The following is a 19,266-nucleotide window of genomic DNA, read 5'->3' as shown; positions in this document are numbered from 1 at the left end:
ATTAATTAAAGCCGTGTTTTGGCTTCATGCTTTATCAACCTTTATTTCATGGCTTAAACACCATCATTTTTCATAAACTCAATGACGTGTCAAAAGGTCACTGAGCCCCAAGGACTCTCTGGGATCCAGACAGTAACACATATGTAAATGCTGGAACACTGGAACACTTGAACCGGCTGCATGGATGAATCCATCTGCTCTCAAGCCTTAACTGGGTCTTGTAACACGCCTGGTGTGTCGGAGGCCTTCTTAATTGTCATTTTTGTTAGAAACTTCCAAGGCATGACCAAGCTAGAGTGCGAGGCTATATTTACACTGGTGTTATAGAGTAACCCTTTGGGCTCCATTCTGCTGAATGACTGTGTGACTCTGGGTCATTAGCAGGGCTGGGTATGTACAGTATGTATAGACTATAGACCAGACTGGGTATGTACAGTATGTACAGTGGGGGAAAAAAGTATTTGTCAGCCCCAATTGTGCAAGTTCTCCCACTTAAAAAGATGAGAGAGGCCTGTAATTTTCATCATAGGTACACGTCAACTATGACAGACAAAATGAGATTTTTTTTTACAGAAAATCACATTGTAGGATTTTTAATGAATTTATTTGCAAATTATGGTGGAAAATAAGTATTTGGTCAATAACAAAAGGTTCTCAATACTTTGTTATATACCCTTTGTTGGCAATGACACAGGTCAAACGTTTTCTGTAAGTCTTCACAAGGTTTTCACACACTGTTGCTGGTATTTTGGCCCATTCCTCAATGCAGATCTCCTCTAGAGCAGTGATGTTTTGGGGCTGTCGCTGGGCAACACGGACTTTCAACTCCCTCCAAAGATTTTCTATGGGGTTGAGATCTGGAGACTGGCTAGGCCACTCCAGGACCTTGAAATGCTTCTTACGAAGCCACTCCTTCGTTGCCCGGGCGGTGTGTTTGGGATCATTGTCATGCTGAAAGACCCAGCCACGTTTCATCTTCAATGCCCTTGCTGATGGAAGGAGGTTTTCACTCAAAATCTCACGATACATGGCCCCATTCATTCTTTCCTTTACACAGATCAGTCGTCCTGGTCCCTTTGCAGAAAAACAGCCCCAAAGCATGATGTTTCCACCCCCATGCTTCACAGTAGGTATGGTGTTCTTTGGATGCAACTCAGCATTCTTTGTCCTCCAAACACGACGAGTTGAGTTTTTACCAAAAAAGTTCTATTTTGGTTTCATCTGACCATATGACATTCTCCCAATCCTCTTCTGGATCATCCAAATGCACTCTAGCTAACTTCAGACGGGCCTGGACATGTACTGGCTTAAGCAGGGGGACACGTCTGGCACTGCAGGATTTGAGTCCCTGGCGGCGTAGTGTGTTACTGATGGTAGGCTTTGTTACTTTGGTCCCAGCTCTCTGCAGGTCATTCACTAGGTCCCCCCGTGTGGTTCTGGGATTTTTGCTCACCGTTCTTGTGATCATTTTGACCCCACAGGGTGAGATCTTGTGTGGAGCCCCAGATCGAGGGAGATTATCAGTGGTCTTGTATGTCTTCCATTTCCTAATAATTGCTCCCACAGTTGATTTCTTCAAACCAAGCTGCTTACCTATTGCAGATTCAGTCTTCCCAGCCTGGTGCAGGTCTACAATTTTGTTTCTGGTGTCCTTTGACAGCTCTTTGGTCTTGGCCATAGTGGAGTTTGGAGTGTGACTGTTTGAGGTTGTGGACAGGTGTCTTTTATACTGATAACAAGTTCAAACAGGTGCCATTAATACAAGTAACGAGTGGAGGACAGAGGAGCCTCTTAAAGAAGAAGTTACAGAGCTGTGAGAGCCAGAAAACTTGCTTGTTTGTAGGTGACCAAATACTTATTTTCCACCATAATTTGCAAATAAATTCATAAAAAATCCTACAATGTGATTTTCTGGATAATTTTTTTCAAAAAAAATCTCAATTTGTCTGTCATAGTTGACGTGTACCTATGATGAAAATTACAGGCCTCTCTCATCTTTTTAAGTGGGAGAACGTGCACAATTGGTGGCTGACTAAATACTTTTTTCCCCCACTGTATAGACTATAGACCAGACTGGGTCAGTGTGGGTAAAGTGACCTGGTATTGATGAACAGTCAGCTGTGGGTAAAGTGACCTGGTATTGATGAACAATCAGCTGTGGGTAAAGTGACCTGGTATTGATGAACAGTCAGCTGTGGGTAAAGTGACCTGGTATTGATGAACAGTCAGCTGTGGGTAAAGTGACCTGGTATTGATGAACAATCAGCTGTGGGTAAAGTGACCTGGTATTGATGAACAGTCAGCTGTGGGTAAAGTGACCTGGTATTGATGAACAGTCAGCTGTGGGTAAAGTGACCTGGTATTGATGAACAGTCAGCTGTGGGTAAAGTGACTTGGTATTGATGAACAGTCAGCTGTGGGTAAAGTGACTTGGTATTGATGAACAGTCAGCTGTGGGTAAAGTGACCTGGTATTGATGAACAGTCAGCTGTGGGTAAAGTGACCTGGTATTGATGAATAGTCAGCTGTGGGTAAAGTGACCTGGTATTGATGAACAGTCAGCTGTGGGTAAAGTGACCTGGTGGCGCTGTGGTCTAAGGCACTGCATCGCAGTGCTAACTGTGCCACTAGAGATCCTGGTTCGAAATTATCAATGGAAATCAAACGTATCAACCCATGGAGGTCTGGATTTGGAGTCACCCTCAAAATTAAAGTGGAAAACCACACTACAGGCTGATCCAACTTTGATGTAATGTCCTCAAAATGAGGCTCAGTAGTGTGTGTGGCCTCCACGTGCCTGTATGACCTCCCTACAATGCCTGGGCATGCTCCTGATGAGGTGGCGGATGGTCTCCTGAGGGATCTCCTCCCAGACCTGTCTCCTGAGTGGCACAGTGGTCTAAGGCACTGCATCGCAGTGCTAGCTGTGCCACTAGAGATCCTGGTTCGAATCCAGGCTCTGTCGCAGCCGGCCGTGACCGGGAGACTCATGGGCGGCGCACAATTGGCCCAGCGTCGTCCAGGGTAGGGGAAGGAATGGCCGGCAGGGATGTAGCTCAGTTGATAGAGCATGGCGTTTGCAACGCCAGGGTTGTGGGTTCGAGTCCCACGGGGGGCCAGTATAAAAATATGTATTCACTAACTGTAAGTCGCTCTGGATAAGAGCGTCTGCTAAATGACTAAAATGTAAATGTTGTAAATGTATTGATGAACAGTCAGCTGTGGGTAAAGTGACCTGGTATTGATGAACAGTCAGCTGTGGGTAAAGTGACCTGGTATTGATGAACAGTCAGCTGTGGGTAAAGTGACCTGGTATTGAGGGGGAACAGCTCCATGGCCCTCTATCAGATATGCTAATGGTCACATCTCCCCGTTAAGCCCTCATGCATAATTATACGAAGGAAATGATAATATAAGTGTGCAAAATGGATCAAATTAATATGACATAACTTTTGGATAATGCAGGAAGGAAACACATAACACAAAATGTAAACTGAGTATGACTAAACGCAGCATAATGCAAGTGAATATTTGTAATAGAATTATGCTTGTTTCTCAATCTATGAAGCATTGTTAACAATGGGTCCACAGTCAATGGGTGAATGTAGTACTTTGGACTGAAGGCAGGGGGGGATATTGAATGACTCCATCACCAAAACACTGGAGCAAGGCGTGTCATAAGACCTCTCAAACTGTATTAGAACAAATCACCCTTCTAAACCTCACTCTCTTATAATCTATAAAGGAACATGCCTATTTCATGACACAAAATTCTTAATCTCTTTCCAGTTTTTTTTTTATATTTAAAGGTTGGCAAATAGTTGTAAATGTAGGGATCAAGGAATAAGTTTTGTTAGGCGCATTTAAGTGCATATATTATTTCTGCTTTTTGGATTTGATGCAGAATAACTGTTTAATCCTTTTGCGGTGGATGTCAGTTTGTCAGGTCTGTGTGCTGTGATTTCATCTTGAACTGGCTTCAAGTCTTTGGGGCTCTTTCAGCATTAGTACATTCAAAGCGCATCACGTCTCTGAATGGGAAACGATAAGAGATGGGCTCATGTTGTGCTACGCCCTGAGGAGATTCTGGGGCTTCTGACACCTCATTTCTACAAATATAAAATGTTCAGGAGAACCAAAACCTTTCTCCCCTTCTCTTGTATCTCTCACCATGTTAGTCTCTCTTACTCCAGAAGAAAAAAAAGAACATATTTTTTAAATTTCATCCCCTTGTTTTTCCTCCATGTCTATGTTTGAGCATAACCCTTGTATGCTTGCTCAACTGTCACACAACATCAGTGTTACTTAAACAGCGACATAAATAGACGAACGAAACGCACAAAGAAAGGCAAATATGGGGGACCTCTGCAAGCATCCTCCCTGGTCCAGAACTGCATTTGGAGACAAAAAAGACCTACAGACACATGTTCAAAATTGAATAGTTATTACCAGAACAAATATTACAGAAAGAAAAATAAGCAGGAATCATGAAAAGACACTATAAAGACAAAACGTGACACTGGCCTCTCTCTTTCACTGTGCGGTTCCCATTCTGCCTGCCTGTCTGCCCTCGACATGCCCGTTTCAGAGATGCCCACGTGGAGAAGTAACACTGACACGTCGGCTCTGGTCAACTTTATGCTTCCCCACGCACATTCACTCGCCACAATACAGGAGCAAATAAATGCATATTTTTACATTTTTAAATTTGACAAAATGTCTGTTGACAAAAATAAATATCAGAATTGACTTATTGCTGTGTTTTATCTTAAATGTACTTCAACACAAATGTATATAAAAAAACAAAAAAACAACAATCTAAAGTAAAAAATCAAATATAAAAAGTCAAACTGATAAAGGTACATGTTGATGGAAAGTGTTGTAACACATTGTAGCCCAGACCATCAGTGTTGTGTATGCTGAAGTGACAGTAGGGCATGTTTTCTCTTTGCGTTAAGGCAAAATGCCCTACTGCCTTCAACTGTCCCGACCTCAGATTTTTTGACAAATTGGTTGTGAGGGTTTTAGGACTGATGCACATATCGCAAAAATAATTTCTGCCAAGCTACCACTATGACCTGCCCGTGGGACATGACAAGCTCCTAGATGCATCGCTCTATCAAACCGGATCTTTCCAGGACAATGCAAATGATGACAAATTCCATCATCCCGCATTGTGCGCTTTCCCGCTAATCTCCCTAATTCGAGAAAATCGGGAGGGTTTCGCCGTTTCAGCTGAGGGGCATGTTTGTCTGATTGAATGATGCTAAAACTGCAACCCTCAACCCCCGTTCATTCTCCCTTTCCAGCTGTGACCACCTCTTTCTGTCTGCCATTCTGTCTTTTTTTTACTGAGTGGCCCATGCAACCTTTATTTACCATTTATTAACAGTCATAAGCATAGAATAGACCGGTCAACTCCTAACCTGTGCACACCTGAAATCAAGACAAGTTTAATCTTATATCTGTACAATTTCTAAACATTGTAAACCCTATCTCTTTAATGGTTTTATTGTGTCGGTACAATGTAAATACTATCTCTTGGATGGTTTTATTGTGTCAGTACAACGTAAACCCTATCTCTTGAATGGTTTTACTGTGTCAGTACAGTGTAAACTCTATCTCTTGAATGGTTTTATTGTGTCAGTACAACGTAAACCCTATCTCTTGAATGGTTTTATTGTGTCAGTACAATGTAAACCCTGTCTCTTGGATGGTTTTATTGTGTCAGTATCAGTCAGTTCTGTGTATGAAAATGTATGCACTCACTAACTGTAAGTCGCTCTGGAAAAGAGTCTCTGCTAAATGACTAAAATGTAAAAATGTACTGTATGTTGTTTTTTTTTACATTTTTAGTCATTTAGCAGAGACTCTTATCCAGAGCGACTTACAGAAGCGATCAGGGTTAAGTGCCTTGCTCAAGGGCAGATCGACAGATTTTTCACCTAGTTGACTCAGGGATTAGAACCAGCGACCTTTCAGTTACTTACCCAACGCTATTAACCGTTAGGCTACCTATGTTTGTGTTGTTGTTGTTGTTGTTGTGGGTGGGGTGAGGGGGGACAGGGACGACAGTGAGTGATGTCCACTCCGTTTCCCCGATGACTAGTGGTGACACGTCAGGCTGTCACATTGGTAAAGGCGCTGGTCTGGAGAGGCAAAGGCCAGTCCTACTGCATCGCCTTGTCCAGCCATCATTTACTGTAGCGGATAGGGTCCAGCCACTTGGACAGACACACCAAGGTTACACTAAAGGACATCTGCTTAAAGCGAGTGGACAACATGCAGTGCAGTACACATCTATACAAATACAGGCAAGAGGAACAAAAGACCAACAGAGAGAGGCAGAGAGAATGTCCCAGTGAGGATAGGTTGTGGTAGTTCCCTCTACTTTCAAGAGATGGCAGTATGACTGCATGGAAAAGGCTGTGGTCGTAGGGGAATATGGCTAAGCATTCTCAATGCAGTACATACATAGGCATACCCTGTATACAGTGTGTATTGCCAGATAGATTCTACCTCTTCTCAGATATCTTATGGACAACAACAAAATGTTATTTTTTTTACAGATAAAAAATAAATATCCTTGCAAGTCAATGAAAGGTAGATTAAGGTCAATGGAATTTGTCAGTTAGAAATTAAATAAAAATGTTCAATGTTTTTTATGCTTTTCAAAAATGCTCTGCATCAATATATCTTGCTGATACAAATTCAGGATCTGATGAAATGGTTCAGCTAAATGTTGGTTCATATTTGAAAATACTATCAAACTTGTTTGGGTGTCCTTCTTGGCTTTATAGAATACATTTGATTGAATAGATACTGTATCCACTAGCTATATTATTTCCACTTTAAAACGCGACAGGTTTTGAAACGCTACAGATTTTAAAATTTAAACTGTTGATAATGTATAGAAGAAAACATTAAATTACCAGTTTTTTACTTTAAAATCAAACAAAAATAAAAATTGCTTTAAATTCAAAAACATAAAACACGATATTTAACTTTTCTCTTTCCCCCTAACAGCCCACCTTTCCTGTACCCTCACTAACATGCATAGTACCTGACAGATACTTACATAATAAATCCATATCAATAATACATCTGGAAAAAGACGAACATGGGGCTATGTCCAAAGCAACGCAGTGCTTGCTTAAAACAGGAAATAGTCTATAATTCATCGACAACACTTCTCCCTTTGTAAAGTGTGATTAAATGACAATGGCCCTTGAAAAATGAATGAGCCAGGTTAAAAGTTACTACTCCTTCGTACCATACTGTACCGTACCCACCACCTCTATGTGTAATTAATGACAAAGTGAGTTGCCAGAAGTAAATGGGACATAAATGCTATCTCTTCCCTGAGCCATCAGTTCTACTGCTATTTAAAAAAGAACATCTCCTTAATAAATGAAGACAAAACGGCAAAGCTCGTCCACCGTAACGCGACGACGACCTAATAATATTTTTTCACCAGAAGCACTTACTGTCCCTTTTGAATATAGTAGAATTACAGAAAGAATTAAATATAGCAGCAATGTAGTCATAGAAAAAGTCAAAAAAATAGCCCATATCACCAAAATACACTAGCTACAACACATAGTGGTCAGAAGTGGCATTCCTAACACACTAAAGCAGTATATTAACCTCAAGGTGATGATTCTTGTTACTAGGGCACACTACTACTGTGCTTAAAATCTATTCCCATTTATGTATGATGTATCCATTTATCTATCTGTCAGCATCATCTCTATTCAGCTCTGTCTCCTGTCCTGCCTTCCTGTGTTTATATATACACTGTATTAGCTATATTTACAGTGTGTAGGCTAGTGCTGGGCTGTTCTGTGTTCTGGCCCGTAGATCATACTATTCAAATAGCCTCTCTGCGTTGTGCTTTGCTGAACTATGTACGCTATGCCAGGTCTGTTTGTATTTACCCTGTAGTGAGTTTGCGCCTGTCTGTGTTTACCAACCTACTCTATACTTCAGAAGGAGCATTTCTCATCTGTGTGTGTGTGTGTGTGTGTGCGCGTGTGTACATGCGTGTGTGGTTGTGTGTGCGTGTGTGTGCACACGCTCACTCCACTCCTGTCAGCCATGCCTCTCGTCACTGCAGGGGGAAAAAACACACCCGGGCATCTCTGAATATAGTGGCTAGTTACCATAGTAATAGAATGGTCATACTTCTCCCCTTCCTCAGACAGTGATAGGACTGGACAGCACTAGCCGTTTTTCTTTTAGGTATGCCTTTGTTTTTCTGTTATTTATACCGCACACTAAAACAGAACCACTCCCATTTTATCATGCTAAAAAAGGGATCATATTCTGGTGAAATGTCATACCAAAGAGAAAAAACGAACATATTTGGACCATTTATTGACTGAGAGTGTTTGTCATTGTAACAATGGGCTGAGGGTTCTAATATGTATCTCTGGCTGTGACATTGTTAGGTGGCAATAATCCAATATCTTTTGTGACATGGCTAGTCTATTCCTTAATCTCCTCCTTTAGACTGATCAACAGTGACAACAGTGAGTAAACACACACACACACCAGTCTGCATGCAATGAGTCACTCACTCCAACAGAAATTAAACCTCTCAAATGAATCTGTCAAATCACATCCATACATCCGGAGTACTGACAGTTACATATTTGTATTAATTTTCCTTTTTCTAATATCCATCCACTGAACATTCCATTCAATTCAATGGAGTTTATAAGGAAATAGACAGAGATCAGCAATTGTGTTCACTTCTCTAAGCCAATAACAAACACTAGCGACATGGTTTCAATGACTGTACCAGGGGAGATTGAAAAGAGGCCACCCACTACCCACGGGAACGCATATCTGATCTTAAGTGACTGGCTAGGTGTGTAAGGGTCACTGCACTGGGACACGTGGCGCGAGTGTGTGTGTGCATGTGTGTGGAGGCCTATGCCTGTGTTCATATAGTGCGTGTGTGTGTGTGTGTGTGTGTGTGTGTGTGTGTGTGTGTGTGTGTGTGTGTGTGTGGCTGCGACAGTGGTGGCTATCCTATCCCTCCTTTACGTGGCTTGTTGACATGAACCAAAGCAGTCAAGCACCAATAATACATGAAGAGTTGTTCAGAGCCAATTAGGATCAGTTGTCAAGGCAGGACCCATTAAGGAAAGCCTGTGTGTGTGTGTGTGTGTGTCATGGGGCCGGGTAGAGAGAAGAGGGACAGTGGCCCAGTGAGAGCCCAATGCGCTGTGACAGATCCAGTCCTTCCCATGTCCTGGGCCGGTACAAGCTAATACCAGCCTCCCAAAGCCACGTGGCCGAGGCAGGGCTGGAGTGAGCTGGGGTGGGCTGGGGTACTACTGCCTGCCTAACACAGCCTCTGCTTCCTGAAAATGACTGCTGCCACTGGCACTTAGCCTCCACTGGGTTACAGCAGGGAGAGGAGGGGGGAGGATGTGGGTGTGTCTATGTGTGTGTGTGTGTGTGTGTGATGGTGGGGGGGATAAATAAGGACACCCTCTCAGTCTTACCCACCCCTGCTACTGTCCACCACCTCCCTCTCTCACCCCCTGTAAAATGGCTCCTCATCAGATCACTGACACCCTATACATGCCTCACACACTCTCACACACGCTAGCCAATGCGTGCACGCATATACACACACTCTCACACACACATCCACACATACGCTAACCCATGCGTGCACGCACATACACACACTCTCACACACAAATACAAACAGATGCCCAAGCCCCGCCCTCTGATTCCACCACTGTCCTCATCAAAGAGACAACGTCCAGAGCAGGGACCTGTGTCAGGGCAGATATCCGTCCGTTTACGTGGGCTTGTTTTAGGGAAGACGAGGGTAAGGAGGTGGGTGGAGACCCTGTTGTCGTTCTCCACTTAAATCTACCAGACCCCCAGTGTGTGGTGGTTTGAATTTTAGTCAGCCACATACTGGGACGGGACAGGACAGTTACCTCAGCCTCTCTGGTGACTCACAGAGGAGGGTCACTGTCACCAGTGGCCTACGTGCCCAATAACGTGTGTGTGTGTGTTCTCATCTATGAGAAACAAGGCTAGTCATACATGAATCATTACTAGGCCTATGCCTGACCCTGTACAGGTGTGTGTGTAATACTAGGCCCCGGGGTATACCACCGACATGCCATTCAGGCCATTCCTTATCGGGTTTGAAAGGTGAGTGGTGTGTTTGTCAAGCTCAAGTGTGTACAGTTGACCCCAACGTTTGGGAAAGATGAGTAAGGTCTGAGTTAGTCGGTATAGACGTACACAGATAATGTTCAGAGACGGGACAAGAATCTAGAATCAGGAGGGAAAGTTTGGGATTTTAACCACAACTGTCAGTCCAAGCATTTTTGAATCACTACCCTCCGAAACAGGTAATTTAATATTTTTTCTATGACTCAGATACTAAAAAAAAACTAAAAACATCTCGTACCGTACATCAACTAACTCCACCGCCAACAAAAACCCATGTATAACATCCTCCAAAGCAACTGTGTCCACTGACTGACAATAAAGAAAAGCACCATCGTCTTCAATCTCTCGGCTGATCAAACCCTTCTAGCTGCAAACCTCATTTTTCATCAGCTCAATTACTCAACAACTGTTTCTCTCTCTCTGCCTCCCTCCCCCTCGGTTGGAAGTGATCATTTGTTATTTTATTAAAGCTGATAACATCCCCTGCATTGTCTGCCAGGGCTCGCTGGAGAGCCGCCCCTACTGTTCTAGCCTCCAGCACTTCTCTCTATTATTGGTGCATTATTTCACGCATGCCATGCTTTTTTATCAAGCGCTTTTGAAGTAATGTTAATAGACTAGAAAATTGAGACATTTATTAAGTATGGGCCGTGTTTATGAAGAAATCCATAAAGTATGACAGGGAGGCGAGGTGAGATAAAAGCGGTTGTTTTAATAGATTATGGTGAAGGGGAGAGCCGTCAGGAGCGCTCATTTTTCATGGGACAATTTTTTGTTGTATTAGAAATGAAGTTAAACGTCCTAATTAATCTGTACTGTACATACTGTGTATCTGCCCTCCCTCATCACACACACACACACACACACACACACACACACACACACACACACACACACACACACACACACACACACACACACACACACACACACACACACACACACACACTCACCCGTCTGACTAGGATAGATCCTTCTGGCCCCACTGAAGCTTTAGATGTCTTGCTTTTTACCTAATTACCGTCCTGTGGTAATTTAGGTGGATGTTGCCTCCACAGGCTGGCGAACGGGGCTGATGAGTTTTTGGGGAGGTGGGGGTGAGGGATGGATGATGGAAGAGAAATTCAGAGGGAGAACAACTTGCCATAAAACAGAAGCACTTAGCTTAATTTTGGCTATTGATCAAAAGCTAAACTTCCCCCCAGAAGTCTTCTCTTTTTCTCCCAACCTAAAACTCAGTCAGCCAGCCAACTCACCATAGAGCTCTATCTGCTCCCTAATCATCAGTCAGAGAACCCTCACATAGCGCTTCATCTTCACATTAGAGGACAGAATCCCTCCCTATGTTCTCTTCACACAGGCCTCTGTCTGGGAGGTTCTGCCTAACTTGACCTCTGAACTTCCCTAACAAGAGGGTCAGCCACAGCTCAGCTCATTGTTTTATCGCATTTAGCCTCCCTTAAGAAGATTATTCAAATTCTAATGCCCGCCGCGCTTCCGCTCCTCCCTTTGACGCTAATTGGTAACGTCAGATCCACTTTCCCCTTCGCTTCAGAGTCCACTTTGACAATTTCCAAAATCCAATGCAAATCCTATTGCGGGCTCGTGAGAGGCTTCCACAATATTGACTGTCACTCACAATTAGGGGAGTGAAGGAAGGGTGAGCGGTGAGCAGAGCGTTGACCTCGCAACCTGAGGCTAACCCTGCTAGCTCCCCAAATGCTCCTCTACAATTTCATCAGTGAATATCATTACCCCACCAATTGTCCCATGGGTGCTCCATTTACCTTAACACAAGAAAGAGGATATGTTTTAACAACCATTCATCTGATTAGATATGGCACTACTGTGTTTGTGGCTGTAATGCAGCTCCAAAGAGATTGTGATTGTGGGGGAATAGAATGGGAAGCATTAAATCAAATAGGTGTGAATAAAATCACCCATTTGGGACTCCTGCTGTTTACCAGCATGCTGGTTAATGAAGGGTCAATATTCTCAGTCTGGCAACCCGCAAGCCTAATCATCTGTTATGAGTACAAATTGTTTTTTCTTTACAAAGACCTGGATGCTACAGAATATCAGACTTTTTTTCTTATTATTATGATAATGAAAAATGTGGTTGTGGAATCTGAGTGATACTGAGGGACTTGATTCAACAACTGGGCGAAAATGCAGTAAAATCTGTTTTTATTACAATTTTTATTAGAGTTTTCTTGGGATAACTTGGTGGTTGTTGTAAATAGCATGGGTGACTTCGAAAGCTGAAACCATAGACATTTTACATTTTTTGTTAAAGCTGGAACGACTCTTTTTTTTCCACCAGTGATTGATGTGATTGAACAGGGTCATTTTTGATAATTAAATTATGCAAATAATGTAGACAAAACACATGTCTGGAGAGAATTCACATTAAATCACAGATAAACATCAAAATACCAAAACAAGAACAAATTGGTTGGAAGAGGGACTCTGATCTCTGGTATTGTATCTTAAGGCAGAGCAGTGACCACAATCAAATGCGTCACCCCTGTAGAAAACCCTCATGAACCATATCACTGCTATTATTATGTTAAACATGACCTCCAAGCAGAAACGAATCAAGTGTGTAACTGATAGAACAACAAACACATAAACAAACCCAAAATTAAATTATTGTCCCTTTTTTGTAAGCCTCCCGGTTGATTTCACCTTAACGATGGTAACAAAAACACGCCCCAAGGGCCTGAGGCGACGACATCATAAAGGTTAACGTATTCTGTACATCATCAGGGCAGAGAGGGATCTGTCAGATTCCGGACGACATCAACAGTTAGTCGGGAGAGAGGTGGAGCAGACATACAGACAGACAGAGCATTAAGGTTCAACGTCTATCACACGCCACGCCAAGCCTTCCTCTGGTCTGCCACCAGTCCTACTCCCAGTCCCAGTCAGATCCGGCATGCCCAGTGTACCAGGCCTGTCAGGAGCCATGTGCTGTCCCTCACTCTGGCCACTTCTCTGTTCTACCATATTCAGCCTACTGCCATTGTCAGTGCTGTTCCTCAAACTAGCCATTTCAGCCTAGTGCTTTATTTTGTGGGTCTCAACAGCCATATGAAAAAGCCATTTAACAACAGGCCTAAAAGCTCAAACAATAGACTTCACCAATCAAAGTATTGCCATAAAGCAAGACAATGCAATATTTTGTAAATTAAACTTGTAGAATGTCCCTGTGTGTGAAACCAGACTGAGGAAATAATTAAGACTACAGAATAAAGCATTTGAGCTATTCAAACCCCTTCCCCTCCTCCTCCCCCTTTCTTTAATAGGATTCCACTTTTAATCACTCATTATTTCCTAAATTGGGCGAGAGGGGGGTTGGTTTGGTCTCAGACTGCCTCTCCTTTGTCTGTCTATATTGGTGCTGGGACCCCGACGCTAGGCTATATCAACACGGCAACATTGGAAATCTCCGCGGCAGCAGATTCTCATTAAGATGTGAGTCGTGGGGGGCAACATATCTGCATGCTCACAGCGAGGGACTAATTGTATCAATATGTAAAATTCACCCCCTGAACACAGAGATGTTGTTCATATATTTTTGTTTTAATTGAACCAGTGTAGCATGGACGTAGAGTCAGCACAGTGAGAGACAAGATACTGTCTTTGGGATCATTCTATAGAGTTCAGTGCAAACAAATCAGATGTAATTGTTTTCAGGGGAAATTGCTTTGGATTTTGAACAATCATGAATAATCACATTAAGCGAGACAAATGCTTCTGTTGTTTAAAGGCGAAATGACATAATGTTTGTATATGCCACTAAGGGTCTACAGCAGGGGTAGGCAACTAGATTCAGCTGCGGGACGTTTTTTTGTCGGAGTGGATGGTCGGGGGGCCAGAACATATTATAATAATTTGTAAACTGCAAATTGACCACAACTAAGTCCAAAAAGAGATTGTATTTGAAAAGAACAATCATTTCATTCATTGATTACATCACAGATGTCTATTATTTTCCCGTGGGAATACTTGGGAACAGATTATCTAAGTTAAATTCATTTTTAGCTGAATTCCACCCCTTCCCCCCCAGGCACCATTGACACATCGGTAAGATATCCCCAACACTGAACGGTTCTATATCTCATCCATCCATCCATCCATCCATCCATCCATACACACGTGTTCTCACTCGTCAGAGGATTTGGATAGGGATCAATGTCAGTGTGGATGAGATGGACACTCGCCTTGTTGACAGTAACTTGACTAGAGTAATCCCCAGTATAGACTGGGTAAACACACAGCACCAGCCGCCCATGTAACCACGGATACACTCACTTCCTGTGTTCTCTCCTGTTGAGCTGTGTCTGTGTGTTTAAACAATAAGAAAATACCTTCCATCCTCCAAACTTCACACGAACGCAGATGCAGATACACAAACAAACGTATACACACACACAAGTGCAGACAAATACACACTCACACAGCTTTAGATCCTAGTCGGATTTCAAAGGCTATGATGTCTTTGTTTCTAGTTCCTCGCCAGACTCAAACTACAAAGTTGTAGCTAGTTATACCGATCCCCATAATGATCAACCATTCATATCCATCTCAGTCTTTCAGTAGGAACGCTCTATGCACCACTATGCTCCTAGTAAGTCCCTAGAAACACAATCTAGCCACTTAGCCATCAGTCTCCCCCTCTCACCTCATGCTTCTTGTAAGTTCCCAGTATTAACAAAAGAGACACACATATATCTCCAACCCATTCACCCTACTACCTCCTTTCCATGTTTCTACTAAGTCCCTTGGAATCTAAAAGACAACCACATCTCCAACCCAGTCACCCAGCCATCCATCCCAACACCCTCCCCTCCTTCTCCACTCCCCTGGGGGTCTCTTACCATGAGGGCCTGGCTGTAGGGCCCGATGTTGGCGGGAACCCAGCGGGACAGGCTCTGGACGTGAAGGGCCTCTGCAGTGGAAGGTGCCCTCCTCCGGGTCAGTCGTGGAGCAGGCAGTCCATCTGGAGGAGCTGACCGGCAGGCAGAGGGGCCTGGACACACACCCCGGAGAGGTGGTGGGAGGAATGAAGAGGAGGGGAGGACATGAAGGAGGAGAGCCTGATGACATGACCTGTATACTCATCAAAAGTATACTGACAATGAAGGATTTTGTGAGAATATGTGAAAAGATATGCCTGCAAAACATTGAAAGGGGAACTGTCTCTGCTCTTTGGGTGAGGGGTCAGTCCAGGGTTGCTAAATAGTCTGTAATCTCTTCTCCTTATCCCGTCCTTCATCTGCACTGATCTAAGAACGCAGGATAGGTGTGTGTAGGTAATATGACGTAGGAGACAGGGATGGGAACCTGGCAGGGGGGTTGATACCGAAGTGGGTGGTGTAGACTTTGTTGATGTCCTCCATGTTCCTCACATACAGGTGAACCAGGACAATATGTTGCAGCTGCCAGCCTCTCCTCTCCAGCTCACCTACACAGGACCAAGTCACAGGTTACTGATACAGGCACAAATATCTAATTGTAGGGAGAATACAAACTAGGTTGCTAAAAGATTGTGGTGACACTTGGGACCATACTGAATGCACATTGAACTATGCTTACCTTGACATACGGTGGGGTCCAGAATGATTGGATCACTTGATACATTTGAATAAATAACAGAAATACTGTGCTATATTTAACGCTCTATTTTTTGTTTACAAAATTATATTACTTTACACCAATACTTTGGGTGTACGTGGCCAAAGAGCTCTATTTTCATGTCATCTGACCATTGCACCGCCTGGAGTTTGCTAAACGGCATTGGAACTTGAATTGGAACCGGTGCTATGGTCCGTTGACACGAAAATAGAGCTCTTTGGCCACACAAACACCAGTGGTAGGTTTGGCCTTCGAAAGAACAATGCATATGCAGAAAATACCTCATCCCTACTGTAAAATATATTTGATGTTACGGGGCTATTTTGCTTCCACTGGTCCAAGTTCTCTTGTTAAAGTCAACAGCATCATAAACTTTACCAAGTACCAGGACATTTTTGTCAAAAACCTGCTTGCCTCTGCCAGGAGGCTGAGACTTGGCCGCAAGTGGATCTTTCAGCAAGACAATAACCCCAAGCACACGTCAAAATCCCAAGCACACATTAATTGATCACAAAATCAACATTTGCAATGGCCATCTCAGTCTCCGGACTTGAACCCCATTGAAAACCTGTGGTTTGAATTGAAGAGGGTGGTCCATAAACGCAGAGAAAGGATATGATGGTCTAAGATCCCTCCCAATGTGTTTTCCAATCTCATAAATCATTTTAGAAAAAGTCTCAGCGTCATTATCCTCGCAAGGGGAGGATGCCAGAGTATTGAAAACAGGGGATCCAATAATTTTGACCCCTATCTAATTTTGACCAGTGGATATTTTGAAATGACTTGTTAAACAAAATCTATTTCACTGAGCAATTGTATTAGTATAAAATAATATATATTTTTTAAATGTAGCATACAATATAGCTTGGTAATTGTATTATTTATTTTATACAGTATTTTTTTCTAATCTTTATCAAGGGATCCAATCATTCCTGACCCCACCGTAGTTCTGAGTCATGTTTTTTCAGCCCTTGCTTTGTACATAGCTCAGCTCCCTTGAAGAGCATCGGGAAGGGAAGACGGGGGGCTTGAAGCAAGGCCTTTCTCCCCCTTATAATATGATAGGGCATCAAGTTTGTTTTTCCTTTGCCAACGCTGGCATCTCAGAGTACTTCACACACTTCGCCCTCATACAAAGAGGTTCTCCATTAAATATTAACTCCTTTAATATCGTCTCTGTGCTATGAAGGCTGTTCAGCCACGTACCACGATCACCATTAAATATGCTTTTCATCTTTCTCTTTAGAAAAAAATGAACAAAATAAAAACATAAGATGCTCTGTTAAAGCGTGCACTTTTAGAAAAAGTTCTGCGGGGCGAAAAAGAGCTAGCCCACACAGCATGAGTGTGTGTGAGAGGGAGTTTGTGTTCATGCGTTTGAAGAGGAGCGGGATGCACTCCGCTCTGGGTTAATTTGAAGTGTCTTGTCCTTGTGTGGTGCGCTTGCTATCCCGTCCCTGTGATGGAAAAGCAGCTGACATGTTGGCCTCCTTCACACTTTCCCTCCCAAACTTAAAAAGAGCGTTTGTGAATTAGGAGCTGTGTTTTTGCTCGGGCCCTGCCTGCCACGCCTTTTCAAGTGCATTTTGCTAACACAACAAGAGAAGCGTCCTGGGAACAAAGGAATATTCCCTTTCCGTTTTTTTTAAAAAATTGTCTGGTTTGAGGGCTAAACCTTGCAAAGGGGCTACAGAGTGCCGTCAGCCACTCCAGTACTCCTAAGCACCAACCACTTTTTATATTCTATATTCCTGATATCACCCCTGGTAAAAGTAGTTCTGAACTGTCAGATCATGTAAAAGCTCTACATTTTGATTTGATAAAAGCAAATATTTAGTTTAAGTTTGTGACTTGTCACTTCTACATTTTCTGAGAAGCTAAATCATTTTCAAGTAGCCTCATGTTTCTTGGAAGTGGAAAGTTAAGCGTGTTTTGAACTTCTGATGCTCTAGTTTGCAGAATCAGTCGGAAAGTATTCGGATCCCTTTACTTTTTCCACATTTTGTTACGTTACAGCCTTATTTTAAAATTGATTAAATTGTTTTTTCCCCTCATCAATCTACACACAATACCCCATAATATATAGGGCGGCAGGTAGCTTAGTGGTTAAGAGCGTTGTGCCAGTAACCGAAAGGTCGCTGGTTCTAATCCCCGAGCCGACTAGGTGAAAAAACTGTCTGTGCCCTTGAGCAAGGCACTTAACCCTAATTGCTCCTGTAAGTCGCTCTGGATAAGAGCGTCTGCTAAATGACCAATTTATTTTTAATTTTATTTATAATGACAAAGCAAAAACAGGTGTTTTCATTTTTTTGCAAATGTATAAATAAATAAAAACGTTAATATCCTATTTACATAAGTATTCAGACCCTTTACTCAGTACTTTGTTGAAGCACCTTTGGCAGCGATTACAACATTGATTATTTTAATAACATATTGGGTATGACGCTACAAGCTTGGCACACCTGTATTTGGGGAGTTTCTCCCATTCTTTTCTGCAGATCCTCTCAAGCTCTGTCAGGTTGGTTGGGGAGCGTTGCTGCACAGCTATTTTCAGGTCTCTCCAGAGTCTCTCAAGTCCGGGCTCTGGCTGGGCCACTCAAGGACATTCAGAGACTTGTCCCAAAGCCAGTCCTGCGTTGTCTTGGCTGTTTGCTTAGGGTCATTGTCTTGTTGGATGGTGAACCGTCGCCCCAGTCTGCGGTCCTGAGCGCTCTGGAGCAGGTTTTCATCAAGGATCTCTCTGTACTTTGCGCCGTTCATCTTTGCCTCGATCCTGACTAGTCTCCCAGTCCCTGCATGATGCTGCCAACACCATGCTTCACCGTAGGGATGGTGACAAGTTTCCTCCAGACGTGACGCTTGGCATTCAGGTCAAAGAGTTCAATCTTGGTTTCATCAGACCAGAGAATCTTGTTTCTTTAGCTGCCTTTTGGCAAACTCCAAGCGGGCTGTCATGTGCCTTTTACTGAGGAGAGGCTTCCGTCTGGCTACTCTACCATAAAGGCCTGATTGGTGGAGTGCTGCAGAGATGGTTGTCCTTCTGGAAGTTTCTCCCATCTCCACAGAGGAACTCTAGAGCTCTGTCAGAGTGACCATCGGGTTCTTGGTCACCTCCCTGACCAAGGCCCTTCTCCCCCGATTGCTCAGTTTGGCCGGGCAGCCAGCTCTAGGAAGAGTCTTGGTGGTTCCAAACTTCTTCCATTTAAGAATGATGGAGGCCACTGTGTTCTTGGCGACCTTCAATGCTGCAGAAAGTTTTATGTACCCTTCCCCAGATCTGTGCCTCGACACAATCCTGTCTCGGAGCTCTAGGGACAATTCCTTCGACCTCATGGCTTGGTTTTTTCTCTGACATGCACTGTCAACTGTGGGACCTTATATAGACAGGTGTGTGCCTTTCCAAATCATGTCCAATCA

General features: G+C 43.2%; 1 long non-coding RNA gene across 6 annotated transcripts in view; it reads right to left on the bottom strand.

Moving 5' to 3' along the window:
- Positions 1-19,266, bottom strand: part of LOC121544766 — a 111,793-nt gene that overhangs the window by 33,306 nt on the left and 59,221 nt on the right. For 4 of the 6 annotated variants that reach the window (XR_006657603.1, XR_006657604.1, XR_006657601.1 and 1 more), the window contains one exon: positions 15,093-15,679. This is a non-coding gene — a long non-coding RNA (uncharacterized LOC121544766). The remainder of the gene's footprint in view (positions 1-15,092; positions 15,680-19,266) is intronic. The other 2 variants (XR_006657602.1, XR_006657605.1) reach the window with 2 other exon arrangements.

This window comes from Coregonus clupeaformis, chromosome 29, assembly GCF_020615455.1.
Source record: "Coregonus clupeaformis isolate EN_2021a chromosome 29, ASM2061545v1, whole genome shotgun sequence".
NCBI classification, from domain to species: domain Eukaryota; kingdom Metazoa; phylum Chordata; class Actinopteri; order Salmoniformes; family Salmonidae; genus Coregonus; species Coregonus clupeaformis.
This window is presented reverse-complemented; position numbering and strand designations above follow the sequence as displayed.